This window comes from Vulpes vulpes, chromosome 10, assembly GCF_048418805.1.
Source record: "Vulpes vulpes isolate BD-2025 chromosome 10, VulVul3, whole genome shotgun sequence".
NCBI lineage: Eukaryota > Metazoa > Chordata > Mammalia > Carnivora > Canidae > Vulpes > Vulpes vulpes.
This window is the reverse complement of record NC_132789.1, coordinates 69,659,709-69,687,371: the sequence shown is the minus strand read 5'-3', so window position 1 is coordinate 69,687,371 and position 27,663 is coordinate 69,659,709. Positions and strand designations below refer to the sequence as shown.

General features: G+C 42.1%; 1 long non-coding RNA gene across 1 annotated transcript in view; it reads left to right on the top strand.

Moving 5' to 3' along the window:
* LOC112915050 (uncharacterized) overlaps positions 1–27,429 on the top strand; it is a 260,526-nt gene extending 233,097 nt beyond the window's left edge. Inside the window, exons 8-10 of the long non-coding RNA XR_011994905.1 lie at positions 7,119–7,206; positions 24,920–25,073; positions 26,865–27,429. This is a non-coding gene — a long non-coding RNA (uncharacterized lncRNA). The remainder of the gene's footprint in view (positions 1–7,118; positions 7,207–24,919; positions 25,074–26,864) is intronic.
* Positions 27,430–27,663: the final 234 nt, after the last annotated feature.

Here is a 27,663-nt window from a genome sequence, read left to right as displayed (position 1 = left end):
CAAATTACCCCTGCAAAGAGGCGTATGCACAAGCTTCTCGAAAGTCTCACAGCTGCGGTGCCCAGATGTTGGCTGACATGTACCACTGGGGTCAGCGTGGGAAAAGGAGTCATGATGCTTTGTGGACAACTCTATATTAAGCTTTACATCAGTAGCAGAACACAATCCAAATTGATGATGGATGGGGTGGCTTGAAAGCTGTTGAGTATCACTGTGTCACCATTCAAAAGAATTACTCTTTGCACAATGACAATCCCATTAACCTTTGGGCTAAATCCCCTTCATTAAAATCATCTCAGACTTTCTGCCAACCTTACTTTAAATGTAGTCATAGGTATCAAAAGGCTATGAGACAGCTTGGGAAACTGGGCATCGAAGCATTTTCTGACAGAAATTATACAAGGTGTGGGCATTCCACATGCCAAAGGCTGAGAAATGCATAATTTTCATCTTGATCTCCAACCTTTCAGCCTAGGTTAGGATTTGTAGAACACCCTCAAAACTAAAGAATTTGGGGGAGAAATCAATACCCCAAATCAATCCATTTTGGAGCTCCCCTCCCAATCTTTCATCTGTCTCCATGCAAGATTACTTCCCAGAAGGATCAGAAGTCATACAGTATGTTCAAAACTGGGCTGCAGGTCATGAGTTCTGCTGTTGACGTAGAGAGCACTTACAGCCCAAGGCTAATGCAGTCTGTCCAACATGAGCTGGGAAGGTGATCAGAGAGTTTCCACCAATATTCAGGAGGAATTTCTCAATGGTTATTTGTAGGAGGAAGACAAGGCGAGGCCCACCAGAGTTCTGGTAGAGCTCCTGATAAGGTTATATCATGTAACTCAGGTGGTAAGAAAGAACATGAGTTACAAAGACCATTCAAGGGAGCCAGGACACAGCTTTCTCTAATTCAGAAGGATATGTTATTTCCCACAAGACAGGTAGACGTGAAGATGCTTTTAAACAGATCCCTGAAAACAAAACAAAACAAAACAAAACAAAACAAAACAAAACAGATCCCTGGGGATGCCTGGGTGGATCAGTATTGAGCATCTGCCTTTGGCTCAGGGCGGAATCCCAGAGTCCTTGCATGGAGCCTGCTTCTCCCTCTGCCTGTGTCTCTGCCTCTTTCTGTGTATCTCTAACGAATAAATAAATAAAATCTTAAAACACACACACACACACACACACACACACACACACAAATAAACAAACCAAAACTAGATCCCTATAGTGTTGCTCCATATTACTGTAGGCACTCAGACCAAAAGGGGGGAATCTGGAAAACTCTCAAAAGTGGGCATTGCTTCCATACTATTTCTGATCTCCCTTAAGTCCTATGAGGCGGGTCCTTTCTGTTCATTTGCTCTTTCAAGGTTGAGATACTGCGAAACGCTGGGAGGACAGAACTGCTCTCCTTGAGGAGGGTGTATCCCTGGGACATAGACTCGCGTGCAGACATTTACGGGGAGGCTGGCCTGCCCTGTAAGGAGCCCTATAAGGGAGCCCAGCTCCCTGTGAGGAGCGTGTGTTTGCTGTGCAACAGGAGCACCGCAGGAGGGGTCCTCAGCTCAGAGAAGGCATTGCAAAGCCTTTAAGCAGGTGGTGGAGGCTGTCAGTATTTGACCCGGGGGTGGTTCCCTTGGGTGGTAACCGGAGAGCACCATCCAGGCGGAGGGAACTGCATATGCAGAGGTACAGAGAACAAAATTATCTGAGAAAAGAGCTAATCTGCCCGGCTGATGGCAGTGCAGGGGCAGGAGAGATGGCCTAAGAGGGTAGCAGACGCCAAGGGGCAGCGGGATCACAGCAGGCCTCCCCTGTGGTGGTTATCAAGAGTGCTCATATATCACCCAAGCCGGGACTCTTTCGAGAGTCGAGGAGGGGTGCTACTCACCATCGCTCTGACGAGAGGGTAAAGCGGGAACGTCCAGGCTGAGCTGACCCCCGTGGGTGGGGGAGCCTGGCTGCGGACGCCGGGAGCACTGCGGAGGGTCAGAGGCGATGTGCGCATGGGGCAGGTGACGGGCCACTAGCAGCGTGAAGACCCGACTGGATTTCTAGAACCAGCAGGCAGAAGGGACCTCTGCGGTCCGGTGAACCTGGGAGCCCACGGTGGGGGGCGGCTGATGGAGCCCGGGGGGCCCCACACCCGGGGGACCCCAGAGCTGCACGGCCCTTAGTCCACGGAAGCACGGGCAGTGCTCGCCAGGGGCTGCTCTGCTGCACGGATCGTCCTCGCTTGCATCTTAGGGGGACGCTTGCCATCTTGGGGAGCCCAAGGAAAATACTGGCCGATTTTCAATATAAATGGTTTTGTGTGTGTATCAATTGACATGACCAGCATTATGGTTTTAGGCCCTGAGCCTTTTCTAAAAGATTCTCTTATTTATATATATTTTTAAGCATTCTTGGTACAAAGTCTTCTTAAGCTTGCTCTTATTCCAAAAAGCACCCTTTTGATGTAAGGAGTTCCCAGGTTCATTCATTCTTATATTAAGCAATTACCTGTTGAGTGCCTGTCATGCTTCTGGCATTATCCAAAGTCTTGGGCACCCGGTGATGTAGAAGACAGGATCCTTACCCTTCAAGAGAATGCAGTTTATTAGTGGTGAGATGGGAGAGGTTAAGGAAGGAAATCAGCTATTTATCTGTAGCTTTCATTCTCAAAGGTGGTCTCAGTACCAAAAGCATCTGTACCACCCGGGAACTTGTTAAAAATGCAAATTATTGAACCCATCTCAAAACTATTGAACCAGAAACTCTGAGCTGGGGCCCAGCCGTCTTTGTTTTAACAAGCCCTATGTTTGACTGTGATGCACGCTGACGTTTGAGAACCTCTGAGCCACAATATAATAAGATGTACGTGCTGGGGGGCCGAAGAGGATGTGTGGGCTAACTGTCTGGTGGCATAAGGAAAAGCTTCTCAAACGAGTTATTTCGAAGTGGAGAGTTGAAGGGTTGGTAGGAGTTGGCTGGGCAAAGGGAAGGTGGGAGTGGACAGAGATTCAGTCCAAGGACAGGATGGAGTGAGTCAGCCTAGAGGTGAAAAATAGCCGAGCTTATATTCAGAATTCAGGAGGAGTTCGGGGAGTCTGGTACAGCAAATGGGGGAAGGTGGGGACTTGTTTACGTCTCCTATCAAAGGGCAGGCAAAGCCTCCCGCTGCATCTGCAGGCAGTAGCATCAGGGAAACCACAGCTGCTGTCTGAGGTGACAGGTAGGGCTTTCACATCGGAACATTCTAGGGATTCAGGCTAAAGCCAGTGGGGGAGAGAAGCACAGTTGGGAGCATGAAGTTAGGGAGCCTCTGGGATCCAGCGATGCAGCCTGGCAAGGAGCAGTGAAGACAACCCAGAAAACACGTGTAAACTCAAATTAGGACTCCTCTTCCAGAGAATGGAGTCTCTTTGTCTGCGGGGGCTGCCATGACAAAATGCCACAAACTGGGTGGCTGCGACCACAGAAATAATTTTCTCATAGTTCTAGAGGCTAGAAGTCTGAGCCCAAGGTGTCAGTGGGGTTGGGTTTTTCTTAGAAGCTTCTCTTCTCCTTGGTTTGCAGGTGGTCACCTTCTTGCTGTGTCTTCATGTGATCTTTCCACCTCTACATCCTGGGGTCCCCTTGGGAATACTAACTTCCTCTTCTCCTAGGGACGCCAGTGATGTCGGCTTAAGGCCCACATGCATGGTCTGATTGTAACTTCCTCACCTCACGAAAGCCTAATCTCTAAAGACAGTTACATTCTTAAGGTACTAGAGGTTCATCGTGCAAATTTTTGGAGAACATAGTTCAGCCTGTAACAGATGGCAATAACTCCAGGTTCAGAGGAAATGGACTCCTTGGTACTTAAGATGTGAACCCAGAGGGGCAGTAACATGCCAAGAGACTTCAGGAGCTTCGTACCAGAGCTATGGGTCTTTGTGAGAAAATAACCTGGTTGGTCACAACAACATGCTACTCCCCTAACGAGGGCTTCTCAAAGTCCCCTAGGCTGAAAAGAGACTGGTTTCATATTCAGGGCATCATGAACTCTCAGGTGTGAGGAAAATAAGAGGTGATATTAGGACAAAATAAGTGCACAGGGGATAGAAACTAGTTGCCATCAAAGGAAACTACATAGTAAAACCATGCCAGATTTGGAAATCAGAAAAGCTGAATTTGAATGTGAGATTTGTTGCTTTTCTCTTGGGTGATCTTAGTGGGAGAATTCAAGTAACTACTCAGTGTTCATTTTCTCTGTATAATAAAGGAGCCTTACTAGTACCTCCTTCACAGGAGTAAAGGAGAAGATGTGTCTCATAAAACATGATGGTCTTACTTACGTAAGCATGATTGTCATCACCATCATACGTGACTTCTTTATCAAGGGTTTGCCATAAAACAGGTATTACATTAATGCTTTTAAATGTAAGATCTCACTTAACTGTAATCTTTCAATACTGTCATCAAAGGTATCTGAAATAAATGCTCAAAGGAATCCACAAAAAAAGCAGATACGTTTATCAAAAACAGTCCTTTCTAAGAAATGGTTTTCCCATATTAGTTAGTAGGGGGCTTCCCAAGTTCGATACAAGGGATCAGAATGTAGCCACAGGAACATATAACTATATGGAAGGAAAACAAAACTCCATGCACATAGAATTGTCATATTTCAAATCATTCAGTGACATGGAGATTAGATGTCTTGGAGATTAGAAAAGAGATGGTAGGTCAGAGAGGAAGAAGGCGTTATAATCACCTCCTGGAATTATTCCATTTTCCCTCACTAATCTACCTGGGTGGTGGGGCTGGGAGCCTCAGGATATCAGAGCTGGTAAGGCGGTTCTGCAAGGTTCCCCTAGTTTTCTGTGCTTACTAAGCGATATTCCCATGGTTTGTGTGTTCTGAGGTGGGCGCATTGACAGGAAGACAGAGAGCAAATCAGCCACGGATGCTGTCTTACATCATTGAAAATCACAAACCAGTTTATCCTATCAGCACCCTCAATTTGTTTTAACCCAAATCTTCAAGGACACTTTGATATAGATTATTCAAAATATGAGGGATTCAATAATAATTGCAATATGGGCCTACAACATGAGACCAAAAGGAAACCTAAAAAAGTTGGTTCTTAGCACGCAGAGGGCTTTCTATTTGCCTGCAGGCGAGGGGCAAGGATGGCTTCACAGAACAGAAGACATCTGAGCTGGCTTAGGGAGCTCAACAGGAAGCATTTATGTAAAGAAAATAAGAAACAACAGTTGAAAAACAAGATCCTGATGTTCAAACCATGGAGTTTTGAAACCACCGGGGAAGAGCTAGGTCTCTGTACAAGCTAATCACCTTCTGTCTCCAAATCTCCCTACATTTTACTCGGTGCCCCAGGACCCTGACACTACGGATGCACTGCCTCATCCTTGCCTCCCTGTCTTGTGTGGGAAGAGTCCATGAGAGGCAGGAGACGTCAATGGCACATTGGAAGCTGGGCAGAAATTGAGGCGAGGGTTCAGTCCTCTGACTTTCTCCCTGCCAGGTCACTGCACACTGGCCCTGTCCCTCTAGTAAAGGCCACTACTCGAATGGAGCAATCCCAGACCCCTAGGTGCTGGTACTGGTTCTCTCCCCTTTCTCTTCAGAGCCACGATTTCTGGGTTTCCTCTCCACTCTCCATATTTGAATAGATAATCCCTTTGTACAACTTCCCTCAGTTACCCTACTTAAGTACAACCTTTTTCTGAGAGAATCACGGTTGATACATTTACATAACAATACAACTGAGGAAAAAAGCAAAAGTTCATTCTGCCCAGAGACACCAAAGGCAGATTTAATTGGTTTGATTTTTTTTTTCTCCTCTATTCTTTCATCTCTCCATACCCATTGAAATGAGTGGCTATTTGATGTTACCAAGGATACACAGAATGATTCAGAAGTGCCATTTGAAGAATCAGCAACCATGGGTAGTGGAAATTATTTCATGTCAAATTTTTCCATTACTATAGAATAGATTTCATCTTCATAACTCTGTAAAAGTCCTCAGAGATTGTCTAGTATTAGGTACGAGACAGGCCAGTGTTCCTAAAACTAGCTCACGAACAAAATCATCCACACAGCTTTCTAAATATATATGTGACTATATATATATTACCAAGCTCACCAAGTTCTCCTGCATCAGAAGCTCTGGGGGCAGCATCTAGACTTTCATTTTGTTTATTTATTAATTGACTATTATTACTCTGACGGTTTCTGGGCTCTAATTCTCATTTAAGGGGTGGGAAATGGGAGGACTAGAGAGGTTCCGTAACTTGCTCAAACTCAGCTAAAATGACAGAGGCATGATGAGAATGAGATCTACTGCTCTTGACTCTCAAACACTGAAAATGAGGGGAGTCAGAAAGAGGAGAACTCCACAGAAGCTTTGGAGAGAGTAATGAATGCTCTGATTTGAAAAAGTATAACATTGAGCATGAATTAAGGAAAACAAGGCTGTTTCCCAATCTCCAGAATTTCACACTCACCACACAGCCTCCTGTACCTCACATAGCTTTTTAGACTTTTATCAAGTGTTGACCTTTCAGAAGAGGTATTTCTTACGGTGAATGTGGTAACCAGCAACCCCCTGATTCTATTTACATATGAGGATTGCAATTCCACAGGAAGGACTCAGTGTTCTGATAAGTGATGGAAACAGTCATTTCATAAATCAGAAGATAACCTCGAGCCATGGCTTTGAAGTCTCACTGATGTTTTCCAACTCATTTCCTAAGGAGAGAAAAACCTGCCAACAGCCTCCAAGAAGATAAACATAGGGTATTTAGCTGGTAGAAATCCAGAGTCTGAAGACAATGAATTGATCAAATATTTTCTACCAGAAAATAATACAAGATCTCTTCTCCTACAAACCGTTCCAATGATAAGGAATTAATATATTCTTTCTTCACTAGTGAAGGAAGAATAGAATTGAAGAAAAGTGACCTGCCTATTTCAATGTGGATGAACTTCTTTGACCCCTGAAATCTCACAGCAGATCCTCGTTGACATCCTTAACTACCTAAAACCAGAGAAGGGAGATTTCCCGAGAGCAAAATATGATTTGGGGTTAACCTATTTATCTTCTCCTAGGTGACTTTTCTCTTTCTCAGTTTAGGTTATTTGAGCATGATTGAGAATGTTGAAGAAGCGTGCCTGGGATTTTCCAACTCAGAGGGAGGAACGATCACTCTACCTTTGGTGAGTGTTCTCAGATCTGCGTTATCCTTCATCATTCTTGATTAACCTCAAGGTGACCCACTGGGGCTAAAGTTCTTCACCCCCACACTCTCTTCTGAATTCTGAGTCACAGATTTCTTTGATATGATGTTCGGGTTCACTACGAACCTCAAAACTTATCTGTACAGATAAGTACACCTAATAAGAACACTAGTCACAGTTGAAAGATGCTCTGATTAAAAAAAAAAAAGGAGACAACTACAATCCTACAAGTATTTGAGGTTGGTATCTTGCAGGAAGCAGTTCTGCATGTTTAGTTATAGGGTAGTTAAAATACCCTATGTGTGGTGTTAAAAACAGTGTAAAAACTGAGCATTGCATAATTTAGTATGTTAAGACCTTAATTTCTCTTTCTAAATTCTAATGTTTTTTAAAAAAAGATTTCATTTATTTATTCATGAGAGACACAGAGAGAGGCAGAGACACAGGCAGAGGGAGAAGCAGGCTCCCTGCGGGGAGCCCAATGAGGGGCTCGATCCCAGGACCCCGGGATTATGCTCTGAGTCAAAGGCAGATGCTCAACCACGGAGCCCCCCAGGCATCCCTAATTCTCTCATTCTTGATAGTTTTGAATTTCCATGACTCTTTGGAATGATCTCAGATTTTCTTAAAGACTTTGAATGGCATTCTAAGGAATATTCAGTGTTAGTCTTACAATCAAAAGAGGATATTTAAGTTCTGAAATCTCATATACTATGTCAGTGGTGGTTGACAAAGAGTTCAAACCATCAATGCTCTACAAAACAGAAAACCTATATGCATCAGGATGAGGTTTCTCTGTCATTTTTACTTGGCAGTTTTGGTCAAACATTGCCTTATTGGCCACTTTAAGTCACCAATGCTCTCCCCAGACTTGGGAAACATGAGGCTTAAAGTTTAGGGATTGAGGGGAGGGAACAAAGAAAGTATTTTTCCTTAAACCATAATAACACTGAGAAATTTAATGGTCTATTTTATATGGCAGATTCCCATTCTATGTCATTATTGATCTGGGACCAGTGCAGTAGGAATGGATTAAACATTTAAAGATCCCATTCAAAGTCTTTTACAATTTATTTTCAAATGACAAAGTCTTACGCAAATTTTTTTAGAGGGGAAGGGCAGAGGCAGAGAGAGGGAATCTCAAGCAGGCTCCACAGCACAGAGCCCAATGCGGGACATGACCCCAAGACCCTGAGATCATAACCTGAGCTGAAATCAAGAGTAGGATGCTTAACTAACTGAGCCACCCACGTACCCCTCAAATGATAAAAAGATCTTAAAGTTGCTTTTGAACTTGAGGTTTGAAATGTTTTCCTTTTTGCATTACACCTGAATCCTAATTTTTGTTCTTTGAATTTGTTTCAAAAATAAAATTAATCATTAATTTAAAAAAGTAATCATTAATAATCTCCTTCCTCCAGTGTCTTAGATTGGGTGTTCTGGGAACAGAACAGTGGAGCTATTTGATTGGGCCAGAACCTCCAAGAGAAGGAAATGAAGGAAGCAGGCCCGGCAGGAGGAGGAGCTGGGTGAGGATGAAGTGCCCCCTGGAGAAACGTCCCCAGGGTCGTAGAAAGGTGGAGTGGGGTGGACATAATCTCTCAGGCTATGCAGTTTTGACTTAAAGGGGAAAAATCTTTGGACAAGGGAGTAGCTGTGAGCAACTGTGATCTCAGAAAGATGATTTGGGGTTAACCTATCAGGGTGTGGCCACACCACCACCCTCTACCTAATCAACAGAACTCAGACTTACTGACTTCTGGAACAAACTTACTGCTTTATCAGTTTGATAGGGTATATCTGTGACAAAGCTATTTTTCTTCTCTTTAAGTTTTTATTGATCACATTGAAAGAGCCCACCTTCGCCTCACAGAGAGCTAGATAAGATTCCTCATCCTCTATGTCATGCCAAAACAAAACAAAACAAAACAAAACAAAACAAAAAACCCCAGCAATTTGGCTTTTCCAGGCCTCATTTTTTTTTTTCTTTAACACATAAGAAAAATTATGGAAATTTTCAAGATTCTAAGAAGTAGCACTTTGGTCTTCTTACGTGTGAAGAGATACTAACATTTCAGGAATTATTGGTTTGGGAAATGACTGAGACAGTCCCCATTTTATTTGTATGGTGGGCATGCAGAGCCCCTGGGGTGGGAATAACTGGCAGAGATAGAGCGTTTGCTCTGTGCAAGACTCACTCTTGGTCCTTTGCCTTCGAGATCACTTTTAACCTTGTCAGCCTATCTGCTAAGTGAGACTGGGATGTCCTGTTCCTCTAGGAAGGAAATGAGGCTCAGAAACGTTGAGCGACTTGCCTGAAGTTGTTCAGCTGTTGGAAGAGCCAGGGTTTGAACACAAGGCTCAAATACTCCCGCCAGAATCAGGTGCCTTTCTCTACCTCAGTAATCGGATCAGTCTTCCTGATTTAGATAAACTGCCTATAACGAGAACATTTTCTCAGCAAATGACTGTGTACTTTAGCTTATGGTCTCACAGAAAGATCTAGAAGAGTATGATGGTGAAGGCTCTCTCAGATGTTCAGGGCATACTTTGGGTTAATGATGTCTTATTGGCCTAAATCCTGCTCCTGCTCCAGAAGCTCAATTCCTCTGGTGTTTTAAAGACTGTGCAACAGGGCCTTGAAAAAAATCGTACTTTCAGATACTGAAAGAAGAGAAGAAAGTTGTTTTTGTGACTCTCCTCCTCCTTCGTCAAATTCTCTTCTTCGGTCCACTTTACAGGACTATTCCGCAGCTGGTTGATGATCTCTTCACCTTTTTTTCTGAGTTCTCAGTGTCAGAGGCCAAAGCCGGGACCTCACTGCTCTCAGTGCATTCGCCCAGTGTGATTTCTTACTTTGGGCACAACAGCCCACGGAGGTTATGTTTTAAATGCAAACATCGTGTATCGCTGTCATTTACTTCATGACTCATTAAGAATACCAGGTCTGTTATTTTCCATATTTCATTTCCAGGTCTCCTTTTGCTGCTTTTTCTGCTTTGTACGCATTTCTAAATTGCTGCATTTTACTTTTCTTGCATTCCCAGGACTCTTTAATTACTCTTGCCAGGGTTATGCTGAGGAAAAGGGCTGGGGTTATGATGGGGGTAGCAGAGAGGGTTTGGTTGTCCCTTGATAGGCTCTATGGGCAGCATGTGGCGGCCCTGACTGTTGATGCAGACTTAGCTGGTATTTCCTTTGTTTTTTTATTTTTTTTAAATTTTTTTTTAAATTTATTTATGATAGTCACACACAGAGAGAGAGAGAGGCAGAGACACAGGCAGAGGGAGAAGCGGGCTCCATGCACCGGGAGCCCGACGTGGGATTCGATCCCGGGTCTCCAGGATCGCGCCCTGGGCCAAAGGCAGGCGCCAAACCGCTGCGCCATCCAGGGATCCCCTGGTATTTCCTTTGAATGTGGGATACGTAATACCTCTTCCCCCCCAAGTTTGGGTCCTAGCCATCAATACCGGGGCAACAAGGAGCATCCCTTAAAACTTTGTCATAAATACATCACTTTATTTAACTACCCCCAAATCCATTTTTTTTTCATTTGGGGAAAAGGAACCTCAGAAAGTGTAAGCAGTTTATCTAACGGCACGCAGAGAGTTCTGAAATATCTTTAGTTAAATATTTACTCAGCCACTTTCTGCCAGCTATTGGAGTCACATAGGAAATAACAATAAAAAGGATGATTTTAGGAGCAATGTAGAGAAAATAACCTGCTACATACTAGGCACCAGGCAGTTTGAGATACTTAGCGTTGTGTTTCCCATCAAACAGACCTGACTCCTGCCCTTATGGAAAACACAGGTACATAATAGACTTAAAAGATGACTTATCCACGCAAATAATTACAGCTGTAGTAAATGGGATTGAGAAAATTGGGGGGCGCTATGTGGTTTGTCCTGTGGGCTAAATTGGGTCCCTCCCAAATTCACATGCTGAAGTCCTAACCCTCAGTACCCGGAATGTGAATGTATATGGAGATAAGGTATTTAAAGCGGAAGTTAAGTTAAAATAAGGTCATTAGGATGGGTCCCAACTGAACATGACAGTGACGTTCTTATGAGAAGAGGAAATTTGGACACAGACACGCACATAGAAAAGATGATGTGAAGATCCACGGAGATGATGGACTCCAAGTCAGGGAGAGAAGGACAGAGGAAGAAACCGACCCCGCTGACACCTGCTTTTGAACTTGTAGCCTCCAGAACTGTCAGAAAATACGTCTCTTTTGTTCAAGCCAGAGGGCCCCTGGTACTTTGTTTTGGCTGCCTTAGGAAAGTAATACAGTGTGTAACACAGAATCCATACCTGGTGAGGGGCAGCTAAAATAAAACATTTTTGAGGATGGCTTCTAAATACCCCAAGAAGAAATGAGGTGTTAACCAAGTGTCCGAGGGATTAAAGAGAGTGGGGGTAGGATAAGTGAAATTCCTGGTAGAAGGTATGGATGGGCAAAGCCCATAAAACAGAAGAAATAATCTGAATCATGGATAAACTGGGAAAAGAGTCAAGAAAGTTGAGCCACGATGAGGGAGAGGTGGGCCAGCCTTTAAACAATTATTTGGGTTGGTGTAGGTGGAAGGTGGTGCTATAGCAGAAATTCATGTTCCCAGCCCAGCCTTTTGTCAGCTCTAGGAGCCCAAACGTCCCCATTTATGTGTGTATCTTATACAATTCTTTGTTCCCTGGTATAGAAAGAAAGAAAGGAAAGAAAGGAAAGGAAAGGAAAGAAAAGAAAAGAAAGAAAGAAAGAAAGAAAGAAAGAAAGAAAGAAAGAAAAGAAAGAAGGAGATGGAGGGAGGAAAAGAAAGGAGGGAGGGAGGAAAGGGGGAGAATGGGAGGGAGGAGGAAGGAAGGAAAGAAGGAAGGAAGGAAGGAAGGAAGGAAGGAAGGAAAGGGGAGGGGAGGGAGGAGAAAATTTGATTTATTTGACAGATAATACTGTATAGTTGGAAATTTTTGAATTAACTAAGCACATAACTTGGCTTGTAAAGAGTTGTGGTGCCTTAATTCTACTTTTACAAGAAAATTTTACATCAGAACCAGAAGCTAGGCCTTGTTCTTGCAGTGTGCATCTATCGACACCTAGCGGCCGGATGCTGCATTGTCCTGGCTGAGTCTTGAAAAATAAGTGGGTCCCACAAAACAGAGATTTCAAGCCATTCTAAAAAGGGATGTTTCCACTTATTTATTCTACAGTTATTTATTGAATCCATCTTAGGTATCTAGCACTGCTTTCGTGAGGGACTCAACTAAACTGAGCTCTCCATCCTGATCTAAACCGTATATGATATACGGATTAAATCATGTCACTAGCCACTGTTTATTGAGCACTTACTGCGTACTAAGCACCGGGCCAGGCAGTTTTTGCACATCATCTCTTTTGAATTTGACAACCAAGTTCAGAGTTGTTATCCTTTTCCTGAAGCGGGCAAAGTGAGCCATAGAAAGGTAAGCTGATTTCCCTACATTCACACCCAGGTGAAGAACTGCAGTTATGTCCTCATCTACCTAGTTGTTGTGTTCGTGTTGATCCCGCTCTACCATACAGCGTCTTAAACAATTCATCCATAACTTTACTTATTTAAACCATATAAACTTGTATGAGCATATATATAAGTGTATATATATATATATTTGTATTTATATATATTTCTGTATGTGTGTATGTTACTTATATGTGTGTCACCCATTATATGCATGTCAGGGACAGTGTTAAATAAGAATGCAAATATTTGTCCACAAAGCATTTACTGAATACCTACTACTTGCCATGCATTATGTTGAGTACTGACAGTATAATAGTTGGCAAAAAAACAAAAACAAAAACAAAAACAAGCAAACAAAAATCCCACAATCCCTGTCCCCAGCGTGTTTAGAGTCACATACAGTAGAGGGACCTTAACCAGATAGACCACCATACTAACAATATGGTGTGCATAATGGCAATCTGGGGTGTACTTTCTTAGGAAAGACAATTCAAATATCCAGATACATAGCATCTTCACTGTTCTTAAGATCTCAAAACGGGTTTCTCCAAGGATGTGCTGCTTCAGCTGAGATCTGAAGGAAGGATATAACTTAAGCACACGTGTATTGAGAGGAAAGAGTAGAAAGGGCAAGCCAACAAGTGAGAGCATTCCAGGCAGAGGGGACAGCGTGTGCAAATGCCCTGTGGCAGGAGAGAGCAGTGCACAGCCAGGGAAAAGAGGTAAGAGGTATGGGTCAAATATGACTGGGAAGTAGAGAAGTCGGTAGATTGAGGGGGAGACCATTGTGCAGACTTACCTACAATGCAATGGTGCAATGTACACTCAGCAGTGTCATGGCACAAGAACTCTGTCTGCGTCTAGCTACTGCAGAGGGAATCCTCCCAAATGCTGGGGCAAAGAAATGTTAGCATAGACCCAGGGCAACCTGTGTGCATGGTCGTTCCCGGGGCTGAGGCTGGGCAGTTGGCCATCTGCTGATTTGATTCTCCTACAACCTCGGGAATACAAATATATCTTCTGGGGGTGGCTCTATTCCCCGGCACTTCTCATTCGTGTCCATGTGGCTCCCTCATGTCCACTCCCAGAGCGTTTTTGTTGTTGTTCTTGTTGTTTTCTAATCAAGTACTCCCTCAAGGCTATGAGGAAGAAAATCCAGATGTCTTTTCTCATGTTAGAAAGACACCATCTTTTGTTCTCTAGTTTCCACCTGGTCCCACTTCTCTCCAGGTACGTTGGGCAAAACTCACATGGAGGAGAGAGAGATGTGAAAGTGAATTATTAGTAAAGAGGCAAACAAATGTCATAAAGTTTCTCAAAATCTTATCCCTCCACCATGTCTCCTGGAAAAACCACTCCACTGCAAAATGATATATAGTTCTCTAGGTGATCAACTTTCCTAGAAAGTGGAAAAGGGTCCTAGATCTCTTTGTCTAGGACAGTATCTTCCCCTTTCAAAACAATATTAAGATCACGTGAGTGATGTTTTGCATGGGTTCTCCAAGAGTCGGGTGGATGAACCTAAATTACTCTCTTTGCAGACAGCTACCCGTTTCCCCAGGCCTATTCCGATGATAGAGAACCCTCTCCCAAACTTGGTTTCCCTAATTCCTTTGATCTTAGTTACCCTTGCCTGGTCTTGCAAATCAGAGGTTCAATAGGGGGGGGGTGCTTAAGATCTGGCCCACAGGCACATGGCACCTCTGTCCAGATCATACCCTCATATTCCCATTTGACTCCCATTTTACTTGGTGCATTAGAGTCAGAGACTCCCCCGTTCTCCCCAGAAAGCTGTCAGTATCCTTGTTCAGCTCTCTTCGTGAGAATGGTCTTCCTTCTAAATCTTCCCAGACAGGAAAACTTGTCCCCAATCCAATGGAGTTTCTTAACCTGGTCAACTCTACCTTCCTCCTGTGCCTTGACTCTCCCATTACATCTTAGGTCACTGGTGTGATTCCTGCCAGGAGCTCTTTTCTTCTCATCCAGAAATCCTCGGTGTAGAGCACTACTCTGTCTTCTCCTTGCAGGACCCAACATTTTCCCTTGATGCCATAGCAATTCCTGGTCTGCATTGTACTAAGCTATGTCAGAGCCTAGAAAGTGCAACTCCCATAGCACAGTCTTAAAACAAACTGAACATTGAAAAAAGATGCCCGTGTATTACGCCTCTATCACTCACCATGAAGCAGAGATCATGAGCAGACCAGGATCTTCCTGGGTGATAAAAATAAGAAGAAAATCCAGTGGCATCATTTCTGGTGTTGTTATGGGAGAGCCAGGTGCCAAGGGGGAAGTATCCACGTGTCTAGTAGAAGTTGATTTTAACTATTGACTTATTCCATCATTGAGAGTTGCAATGGGCAGCCCAGGTGGCTCAGCAGTTTAGCGCCGCCTTCAGCCCATAGTGTGATCCTGGAGACCCGGGATCGAGTCCCATGTCAGGCTCCCTGCATGAAGCCTGCTTCTCGCTCTGCCTGTGTCTGTGCCTCTGCCTGTGCCTGTGTCTCTCATGAATAAATAAATAAAATCTTAAAAAAAAAAGTTTCTAACCCTCTGGTGCCAAGGATTAGAGATGTGTGCACAGGTAACTCCAGGGTTTGTTGCAGCTAAGAGATACCAGGCCAGGTAAAGACTAATTTTCCTTTCTATTTTTCCTTCTTCCCATATTGGAATATATATGAGATGCCTGGGTGTCCAATAGCTATTTTAGGCCAGGAGGTGACCTTGAGGATAGAAGTCACTTACAGAAGATGGTAATTGAGAAAGATAGGGAAAGACGTCATGGAGATAATTAAGCAGAAAGGACTTTATAGCTCTGGATTTATTTTACATGAGGAAGGTTTAAATTTCTTTCTTGGTAGATAGCTATTATTTCTAGCCTCTGTTTCAAGCTACTAACACAACTTAGATATGGTGAAGGCAGAAGGTGATCTCATGCAGTGTGGGTGATATTTACCTACGTGGGTAGGGACAGGAGGCATCTCAACCTTTTGCTTGCAGAACTACGTAGAGCCACTTTTCATTCTCAGAAACATATACTGACCCTTAGGAATCCTAGATTTCTTGACCTCCCCTCACCCTGAATTTCTGTATTACATTCTAGAATTACAGGCTGCTACTATAACTACTTATCATTGCCACTTAGAATCTAATTAAGCATTGACATGTATGCATATGAATTATTATCCTGTAATAATTCAAAAGGTATCCCACATACTTTCCTGTGAAGGCAAGTTTTAGGCCAGAAATATTAACCTGAGAGGAGGATATTATGTCTGACATTTAGAAAAATCCCAGCTAGTGAAAGCTAATGGCATGCCCATGTTCTTCTTCTGGGCTGAAAATAAGCATCTGAAGAAAATAGTGGGATTAATTTAGAGGCTACAAAGAAGGTGATAGAGAAGTTGAAATGAGGGCCAGATGCATTTGACTCCCCCCTCCTCCACTTCCTTGAACTGAATGCCCCAGCTTTGCTTGGGTAATTGAGTAATCAATGAAATCTCCTCCAGGAGCCACAAAATTAAAAAAAAAAAAAAACTTAAAAAGCAAAAAAAAAACATTTTGTTCCCTCTGATTTATGGGTCCAATCACATTGGTGATCAGAGATATTTTTTCAGATGGAGTCATTTCTCCTTGTGGGGACACATGCCCAGCATTTCCCTCAATGGCAGAAGTGGTGATCACCAGGGGACAAGTCTTCAATTCCAAGACAGCCGGCACCTTGAGGTGTTGTTACTTGTGACCTTCCAGAGTTCTGCTGGGAGTAATTATGTCACTGAATAAAGACTGACACTACAAAGTAATTTATATTCTCTAATAATCTTTTCTGTTAATTAATGAACACTGACAGTGGTCAAAGAAATAATTAGAAGACTCTTTTTAAGACTGAGAGAGTCCCACAGGGCATATATGTAAACAGTTTGCTTTTGAGCTGTTTATATCCCTCCTTGGTCAGACATAGTTGGTAATACTCACTTCTCCAAATTAGCCTTGATAACCATTTGCTCTCAAAGACACTGTCCAAGGCCCCCTGGCTTCAGGGTCTGGTGTACTGGTTGGTCTATGTCAATGAAGTTCTTCAGTGTAAGAAGTTCTCAATATATGTGTATGTTGTCATCTTTCTTATGAAGCAGCACAATGATAGATGCCTGAACTCTACTGGATGGAGAATTTTCCTATTCCCTTAGTCTAAGGAAATTCTTTCCTTTCTATTTGGTTACCTTGTTGTTTGACTAAAAATCTTAAGTTTTTCTATCTCTTTGACATGGAGAAGCATAGGAAAACATCCTGGAAGCCTCTGTAATTTGAGGCTTTCATGATATGTGGAAATGTCTTTTTGACAGAGTTATCCTTACTGTCATGTTTTGAAGGATTAATGAACACTTCCTATCCTGAGATAGCCCAGAAGGGAACCATTTGGAATGAATGATACGTGGATAGATGGCCTTCAATCAGCCTGTCTAAAAAGCAATTCTCTGAGTGTCAGAGGATGGTGAAGAAGACTAGAAGGGATTTGAAAAGAGAAAAGTATGACTTCTGGGCTATTAATATTTTTTTTCCAAATATTTGATATGATGAAAGAGATTGGAGGTGGGGAGATTCAATCATCATTGACACAAAGAACTAAACGACAGAGGGGTGTCTGGGTGACTCAATCAGTTAAGCATCTGACTCTTGATCTCAGCTCAGGTCTTGATCTCAGGACTCCAGGTTTGGGCCTCACATCGGGTTCCATGCTGGGTGTGGAGTCAACCTAAAAAACAAAACAAAACAAAATTGAAAGATAGATGCGTAATATAGAAATCAATGGAGGGGTGGCCCCAGTGGCTCAGCAGTTTAGCGCCACCTTCAGCCCAGGGCATGGTCCTGGAGACCCGGGATCGAGTCCCATGTCGGGCTCCCTGCATGGAGCCTGCTTCTCCCTCTGCCTGTGTCTCTGCCTCTCTCTCTCTCTTTCTCTCTCTCTCTCTCTCTCTCTCTATGTCTCTCATGCATAAATAAATAAAATCTTAAAAAAAAGAGAGAAATCAATGGAATGATTAGTCTAGATGAGCTTTCGTGAAGCTGTTCAATACTCTCATTTCCCATGGACTCTTTGGCTTATATCCTATCCCACAACTTAAAATGATCTTAGTTTTTATAACTGCAAGCAGAATATCAAATTTTGTTATAAGTTATGCAATTTTAGTTCCAAACCAGATTAATTTGTCATGTATTTGCAACACTAGCTGTGAGTTCTGAAGATATATGTACCAGAACTGGAATATTTTCATAACTGTAGGATAATATTATTCTTTTTGATAGTTTTTTTTTGTGTTTTAGCTTTCCACATCTAGAATTTTCATCTTTGGTTATTCCTATCCATTTCTTTGGCATATCACTAGTATTTCTCACCACACTTCAAGTTTATTTTTTCCTACAATGAACCTTTTTCTATCTCAGCAACCCCTCTCCTCCACAACTTGGCAGAAATGAACTCTCGTTTCATGTGCAAGCTCTAAAGTTGGTACCAGTCTCCCCTCTAACATCTGTGATCACAGCACATTGTAGCTATAATATCTATCTTCATTGTCAGACTGTGATGTTTTCAAGGGTAAGGTGTTTGTGTTTTCGTAATTTTTTATCCTCCCTTCCTATGATAATCACTTGGCAGCTATTCTTTACATTCTCCTGGAAGTAGGCAATGAATAAGTGAGTTGTTTTCAATCGTCAATGAAGCTTTAAAGGAGATCTGTCTGTCTCCTTGTTAAAAATCAGAAAAGGAAACATATAACTTAGATTTCTTTTTTAATAATCTATTGTTTACAAAGTCCTTACACATACTCTACCATTCAAAAGCCACAAAAACCATATCATCCCCACTTTATTTTTATTAAAAAAAATTATTTTGGAGAGAGAGAGAGCAGGGGGAGGGGCAAAGGGAGAGGGAGACAAGCAGACTCCCTGTTGAGCAGGGAGCCCAATGTGGGGCTCCATCCCAGGACACTGAGATCATGACCTGAGCTGAAATCAAGAGTCAGATGCTTCATCGACTGAGCCACACAGGTGCCCCTCATATCATCCCCATTTTGTTTTATTTTATTTTTTTAAGATTTTATTTACTCATTGGAGACACATAGAGAGAAGCAGAGACACAGGTAGAGGGAGAAGCAGGCTCCTTGCAGGGAGCCTGATGCCAGACTCGATCCTAGGACCCTGGGATCAAGCCCTGAACCAAAAGCAGATGCCCACCCACTGAGCCACCCAGGTGTCCTCATCCCCATTTTAAAAGTAAGATCACACAGGTTCACAGGAGGTTATGTAACAACATGAAAAAAACCCTCAAATATGCAGCCATGGTCACATACCGGATAGCAAACACTACTGGGGGAAGTCGCAACTACATGGGACAGTAGTTTTGCAATTAACTCTTTGTGACATAAAGTTTGGGTCATCTCTTTCTTATTTTTTTTTCTGAATTCATTTTTCTTATATATAAATAAGGGCAGGGGACAAGGTGACTCTACCCTCATCGACAGTACCTTCTGGAAACCTACTCACCTTGCTCATTACAAAGCTGCATGTGGGCAGCACGTCATCCGACCACTAGATGGCGATGCAGCTTAACTCAGTGCCCCCGGCGGGAACCCCAGCCCCCCTGAGCAAGGCTGTGTGCATGGCAATTCCCCACAGTCAATTTTCAAAAGACAGACACATTCTATGATAGCTGGGACTTCGTCGTGTCCCTTTCCCAGTGTGACTTCCTTGAATTTCCCTTATGGAGAAAGTGTCTCAGGATGCCAGCCCTCTATGAGGCCAAGCAAGAGAACAGTCCACTTGAGGCCAGTGCTAAAAAAACACAGATGTAGAAGGGAACTCATTTAAATGACTACAACCAGAGCCTGATACCCCTGCCGGGCCAGCCTTACCGACTGTAAAAATGCAAAATTAAAGACTATGGATCCTCATCAGACTCTTCACATCATTACTGCAGATACCAGGTTTCCTCATTGTCAAATTCCCAGTAGGTGTGTAGAGAGTGAGTCGATGTACTAAACATCTACTAAGAGCACATGGAGTGACAGAGGTAGGGAAGAGGAGTCAGTCTTCTGTAGTTCGCCCTCAGATTCCTGTATTTAATACACACCTACCGAGCACTTTCTATATGCCAGGCTCTGTGCTAGGTGTTGGGATAATGCAATGCCTACTATTATTTATTGACAGCTAACTGCCAGGGACGGTGCCCAGCACTCTAATAGGTAACTTGCTAAATCCTTAAGACAACACTACGTACTAAGGGTTATCATTTCCCCTTTACAGCCACTGAAAGGGAAGTGCAGAGAAATTAGTGAAATTTGCTCCTGTATTTACCATAATGGAAAGGCAAGGAGCACACTTATGGTCGAGGGGAGGGACATGCCAACAAATAAAACAGATACTATTTCAGATCATAATGAGAAGTGCAGCCAAACACTTCTAGATCACTTAGTCTTTGCCTTGATTCTTGAAATTCACTTCCGCTGTTTCAGAGTAGGGAAAAGATAGATTTCTGATTTGTCTGACAAATCCGAGCCCTTGTCTCTACCACGCACGTCCCTGTCCCTCATGGTTGTGTGGTTGTGATCTGGCTCTCTTGGTGATCCTAAATAATTTACAGGAAATTACATTATCTCAGTTGCAACCATTGCTACTGCGCTTGTATCCCACTATTTCATTGGCAAGACTTCTCCAGCCTATGCAGAAGCTAGAGAAAAGGCAGAGACAAGCTCTCAGGGTGATGTCCTAAGATCCCCTCGTCCAGATTTTGGATCTGTGCTAAAATAGTCATTGTTAAAAGTGTATATTCCTTCTACCAAGTTGTATAGATTACTTAGAGTCTGGCCTCAATTTGAGTACTTTCTTTCACTGGGATACATACGTTCCTGTGTTCCTAAACTAGAGAAAACATTTCTGGAAACAAAGAAGGAAGGATACAAGGAGAGGTCTTTTCGCTCCTGGCTTCTAATCTAAAATTGACCAAGAGTCCATCACATGAAACAATAAAGAACTGAAAGCACAGCACACTTTTTTTTTCTATCACAAGCTAAAAAACATGGAGAGGAAATCCAATCAAACAGCCTTCCCCCAACAAAGGGTGGCACTTTGTATATACAAACTGGTAACAGAAACGTCACGGAGAGTTAGGCCTTTGTCACCAACGCTAATTCTTTCAAAATGCCTCGCAGTAAAGAACACTAACTGACAGACAGAGGTTGGGCACAGCACAGAGCCAGTGTCTAGGAGACAAGGTATCCTCAAAGATTGTAAATTTGCAATCATAGTTTCGCTGGTTGACTGGAAGCCTACTGTGGAAGAGGCTGCCCATGTTTCTTCTTCCTTTATTCCCCTTAATAACAAAAGCCCTGAATTTTAAGTGAAGCATGGTGACTGAATTCTCCAACCCCTGATGGACTGGGAATACAAGTAATGAGCCCAGCTCCCCCAGTCCCCTCTCGGAAGCAAGGCTGAGGACAAGTGCTGATAGCAGCTGCCCCCAACCCTCCACAACTCATCCCATATACCTCTGCCTTATAACACCTACTACATTTAAAAATTATTTTCATTACAACAACTAGCCAATACAAAAATTTGTGGCTGGCTGTTAATCATTATTGCAACAAAAAACAGGTGGCAACTGCTTAGCAGTCAGGCACTGAATGGCCAACGAACAGGTACTGCAGCCTGGAGTCCTGGTGACCCTGAATGTGCTGTGGCACAACTTTTGGTCAAAGTACTGCCTGTGATAGCTTGGGGCAGACCAGAGCATGTAGCTAACTCTTGGGGGACAGTTGAGGGAAAAGGGAAGTGACTTGTCCAAATTGACATGCTCAGGGGCACCTGGGTGGCTCAGTTGGTTAAATGTCAGACTCTCTCTCCCCTTCTCTCTCTCTCTCTCTTTCTCTCTCTTTTAAAACAGACAAATAAACAAAAGTTCATATGACTGGACTAGACCTAAAGTCTGGCTCATCGTTCATTTAATTTTAATACAAAAAGTGCCCCTGATGCCCCATGACAAATGTCTCTAACATATGCTCTCCTAATGGGTGTTTAGCTCCACTTCTGCCAAAATAAAGTGTATTTCCACAGGATATGCAAATATTAAAACATTGTCTATTAGATGAATATTTTCTGCTTTCATGTGCATCATAAATATAAAGATATATTTCTTTGGGAATGTAATAGATAAAATTAAACTTAATAACTTCTCATTCTTAGCATTCTGTTACTTATTCACTAATAATGATTTAAAAGAGAGCTGGAGGAATGCCTGGGTGGCTCAGCAGTTGAGCATCTGCCTTTGGTTCAGGGTGTGATCCCAGGGTCCAGGGATCGAGTTCTGCGTCAGGTTCCCTGCATGGAGCCTGCTTCTCCCTCTGCCTCTGTCTCTGCCTCTCTCTCTCTCTCTCTCTCTCTCTCTGTCTCTCATGAAAATAATTTTAAAAAAATAGAGCTGGAAAATGATCATGGTAAGTGTTTTTGCTCTCTCCCACCCTCCACCAAGGTCACTCCTTCCCTCTCCCCCTTGCCCCTGCCATCAGTCAACAGACACAGTGCTGTTCCACACTAGGCCTCCACTTGTTCTCAAAATCTTCTTCAACCCATCCTCTGGACAGTTCTCCTTATTAACAGAGTCATCACAGATGAGAAAGGAGATTAAGCCTATTTGGCTTAGGGTGGGACCAGGAGTATTCAGATTTAGTAGGTACACTTTTAAGATGCAAGTTAAAATTTTACAGCATACAAGAAGGCAGATGTAAAAGCAATGATTTAACAATCTTTGCAAAGTCAGCCATGGACTCTTGCCTCTTCCTCCTGACAAGGACGGGTCTATGTTCGACTTCTCATGAGTGCCACCTACTTGAGGTCCAAAGGTCTAATATTTCAGGGCAGTTTTCTAGGACCAGAAAACACCTTCATTTTAGCAACCAACAGCAATATCCATACTCTGATCTGGAAAGCCATGAGATTTGAGAGCAAATGTTCAAGAATAATACCAGATAAATTTTGCAATTGTTCTCAAAAAGCATTAGGGGCGGCAAAGTACTTCGTTCCACTACCATTACTCCCTCTTACACCTATTTCCAGAAGAGCTGGAAAACTCATCTTTGAGAAGCGAGGAGCCATTATCATTCTTTGCATTTCACCTTGGCATTTTGGCATTCATCTTGGAATTTCTTCCCACCCTCTTGTTGTTCCAGGTTTTCACTGTGATTATGGGCTGTTAATGCCATTATTTTATTATTTCAAAGGAAAGAATGTTCTATTGCTTTTTGGAGGAATATTCAGCAACCCTTTGACAATTAGTGTTTTTAAGCGTATGCCAGTTTCTATTTTTCCTTTTCCTCTTAAATTGCAAGACTCTAAGTCAGTATTCCAAAATCACTTTTTGTTTGTTTTAAGATTACTTTGACAGCAGCTTTGTCAAAATTATTTACAAAACCAATCAGGAATGGATTTTTTTCCCTCTAAATCAATCAAAATATCTGTCCTCCTGAGATCAAATTTATACCAGGAAATATGTGAAAACTAACACAAGCTAGAATCACAGTTTGAAGAAATCTTTTAAAAAAACTATTGAAATTTTACATTCTGGATGGATTTCGATGCTGAATAGAGTATTTCAAACACAATCCTAGCTGCCTTGTACTGTAATACTATAGCTTGAGAAACAGGGAACAAAAACATTAAATTTGATTCAGTTTGGTTTTGTGCTTTTGATTAATTTGAGAATTACAAATTGTTGCCTATATTTTATGCCACTTAATATGAAAAAGAAACTGTAAGATACATATACAGATTGCAACCTTTATGAAACTGATGGCCCAGGCCCCGAAGTAGCCAGCTACCTAGATGAGGAACACTAAGAGGCAAGAGCCTCTAGCCAAGTTCTCTAAGACTGAGTGCCACCAAGATTTTTATGAGAGCAGCAGCAGTTCATCCTGATGATGTGGAATTGGAGGCAAAAGCCCTGTAGGGGCAACTCATTTGTTTTTGTTTATGCAACAAACAAGAATGCTAACTCTGTAGATATGGTACGCTTTTTAAACCAGTCTTCAACTAGTAAATCAATGGCTCGTTTTGGTATAAATGTGAAGAGGACCAAAAAAGGATTTAGAGTATCTAGATCCATAGCTATTTTGTAATCTTAAGGCATCAGTTGAATGAACCCCCCCCCCATTAGTCATATGCAAAATGCAGAAGTTGGGTTATTTCTATGGTGTGAGAGTAGCTTAGTAAAGATAGATAGCAGAGGGCACTGAATTCAGGCAGACATAGGTTACAATTTCAGCTCTGCTGCCTTTTCTGTCTTTCTTTTTTTTAATTTTTTTATTATTATTATTATTTATTTATGATAGTCACAGAGAGAGAGAGAGAGGCAGAGACATAGGCGGAGGGAGAAACAGGCTCCATGCGCCGGAGCCCGATGTGGGATTCGATCCCGGGTCTCCAGGATCGCGCCCTGGGCCAAAGGCAGGCGCCGAACCGCTGCGCCACCCAGGGATCCCCCTGTCTTTCTTTTTTGATAAATAAATAGAAAGTAGGAATACCTACCTATCAGAATTGTGAAAGTTAGATGGTGAGTAGAGATGAAGCTACTAGCACACAGGGAATCATGGCAACTTTATTACTGCAGGTTGAATATTGTACATCCCTGCAAATGGCCTCTCCCAACCCTATTCTTTTACCATAATCATATGCCTAATCCTCTACTCCAACTGGACCTCCTTCAGTCTATGCAGGGCTAGACGACACCTATGAATCCATGAGCTGGAGAAAAGGAGAAATAAAAAAAATTGAGCAATAAATTGTAGGATAGCACAGAATATGATCTATGTTTTTTTTTCCATATCATTATTTTTAATGTCCAATGTTTATAATATGAGGGCCAGAGCTTTCTCCCCAATCTCCCCAACTCAAGTTTATAAATTTTCTTTTTTTCTTTTTTTTTTTTTTTTTTTAAGTTTATAAATTTTCGTTTGGCTTGTGAGGCCAATAGGGATACTTCTTGTTGTCTAATTTTGTTTCTGGGAAGACATCATTCAGGTCCTCAATGGTCATCTGATCAAATGGAATTATGTTCTTTATCTTCTCCAGCTCTTTTTCATATTCTTCAGTCCTGGCCTTTGAGAGAGACAAAAACTTAGCACAGCTTTTCACATCTTCTTTTTTCTCAGCATCCACCTGGACAGCATCCACTCTGGCACAGGAACCTTCAGGGCATTAAACTTTTTCTCAAAGTCGTCTACCAAGCCAGCCTTTGCCACATTGGCCTTGTTGTAAGCCCAGTCGATAGCAGGTGGTTTCTAAGGAAGAGTAGCCAACCTGGAGGTAAGCGTCTCATTCCAAGGTTTCAAGGAGTTGGCAATGGCCTTCTGGTTTCGGGATATGATCTCCCCAAAAGCTACCCAGTAAATGGTTTTTAGAGCAAGTTTTTGCCCGACCATCCTTCACCGACCCCGGTGGACCACAGTCCACAGCCTGATCTATGTTTGAAAAAAACATTTCCTAGTATCTTTTCTCAGCCATGTCCATGGCAATAATTCCATCCATCCATTCATTCATGAATTGAATAAGCATTGATTAAACTTTGACTATGTGCCAGATCCTTGTCCATGTTCTCAGACCTACCTCTTTCCTGAGCCAGTGTAGGCTAAAAATCCATTTATGAGCTAAAGTGGGGAATGTTTTGGTGCCAATTATTATGTGATTACAATTTTCTCATTTCCCAACACCAAGGAAGCTTTTCTTTATTTACCTCCAGACTATTACATAGCATATGGTTTGTTTTTTAGATATTTTCTTCACACTTTCTTAATTAGATAAATTTTGTCTTCAAACTCCCTATTTAGAACATATTCCAAGACTGTGTCCTGGTTACTTGCATTTTTAAAATTCAAAAGAAATCTATTCAAGTTTCTGTGATTTTTTTTTTTCTGCTAGTCAGATCTTATCCCCATTTCTATTTATTTTGAAATGTGCTGACACATCATGGGAATTCCAAAGCTCCCAATATTGGGGAAATTGCCACTTGAAAAAAAGATCTATTCAGCACTCTCCTAGGTCACTTATAAAATATTGTGTTTAAGATAGTCTAGCAGCGATGAGACATAGATCTAACCCTCAATGTATCAGTGATGCGTTGTGAAAAAGGAGATGAGACAACTCTGGCCCTCAGTTTCCATGTCTTGAAAACTGGGAAATAGTATCTTATTTTTCGATGAGAGTACTGTGCAAAATAAAGTTAGATATATGATAGAACCTTGATAATTATAAAGTGCCTTATAATAAATATTAACAATTTGCATCTCACCTGAACTAAACTATACCATTAAAGCTGATCTGTATGTGAGTACTGGAGAGAATGATGAGTTGGAATAGATTAGGGTTCCTAGTGAACCCAAATAAAACAAGACAAAAACTCACGTCAGAGAAGTGCAAGATCAAGGATACTAGCAAGTGGGCCTGATCCAGGGTCCCTCTATTTGCCCTCACAGAAGGGATCCTGTGCTACAAGACCAGATTCAGCAGCCCTACTAGGGTCAGGAATCTACTAGAACCTTAGAACCATAGGATTCCTGCTTTTTATATACTTTTTCTTGGAGGGATGGAGAAGAGGAGGCTGTGCACACTAGTACTCACTGGACAGTCTTCTTTCCATGAAAGGAAAAATTCTTCTGTGCCACCCCAATGCCTGCATTTACAAACAATTTCTTTCTGTGCTTTTGGGCCTTCTCAAAGCTTATCAGCTGGCCAACTTCATCTGACCACCATGTCCCCAAAGGCCTTCAGGAAAAAAGAAGATTCAGGCTTTGCCTTCAGCCTCTGAGAGGTGACAGAGGTTAGATACTGAGTGTAATCAGTGGGGAAGACAAAGAATGCTGGCAACTGCCCAGTGAACATGACACATGGCAGAGACAAAAAGACACAAACCCAGGTCTGACTCTGGGATAAAGCAGGTTATGATAGAGTTCTCATTTGTTCATTCATTCAACTCTTAGGACAGACATGGTGAGTCCTAGCTTAGAGGCTGGCATGAGCACTATATGTAAATTTTATTTGAGGTGCACAGAGTAGGTTGTTAACAAATTTGCATCTTTCCTTTTGCTCCAATCTGCAAAGTTGACGATTTCAGAAACAGTAATGTGGGGAATAATTTTGATCTAAGAAACATAGTGGACCTAAGGCCTGCCTGAGCTCTCTACTGCTTCTTGCCCAGCCAACTTCAGGTCTCTGCAGACTATGATCCAAACTCCAAGGAATCAAGATGGAAGGTAAAATATTTAATATGCCGTATTTTTCAGACATTGTTTTTCCAAAAAATTTCCATTGATATTTATATCTTATAAATATATCTCAAATATATTCATGATTTGTCATTAATTAGAAGGTGAAGTATGCTTTTTGCTTAATTTTTAAATAGTTTTATATCTAGAAGTTTCAATTTGCATTAGATCTTTTAGTTAATATTATATCTTTCTCAGATGTTTCTTTTTTGTTTTCCTGAGTAAACCATGTAGGTAGGAATATATTCACAGTAATAAGAAATTTTCAGAGTGACATTTTTTTCTTTTTCCTTTTTAACATTTCTGTTTCACATTTTTATACTGGTTTCTCTGCTGGTCTTAGGTCAGCACTGAGCATGATTTATAGTTGCAAGCATTTCCTTTGTAGAAGACTGAAATTTTTTCTATGCCTGGAAAATGTGTGTGTGTTCTTTAAGACAGTGCAAAAGAGAGGCACTTTTAATGCGCGGATTCTCTGATGGAACTCTGCAAGTCAGAATCATTACACGTTTTACCAGGATTATCTTGCAGTTTATACCTCATGGGCGGGGGGGGATGTTTCCACTTCTGGGAAATGCATAGTGTTCATCAGGATTCCGTGGGACTTGGGGGGAGGGAGGTGAAAACAGTCCTCC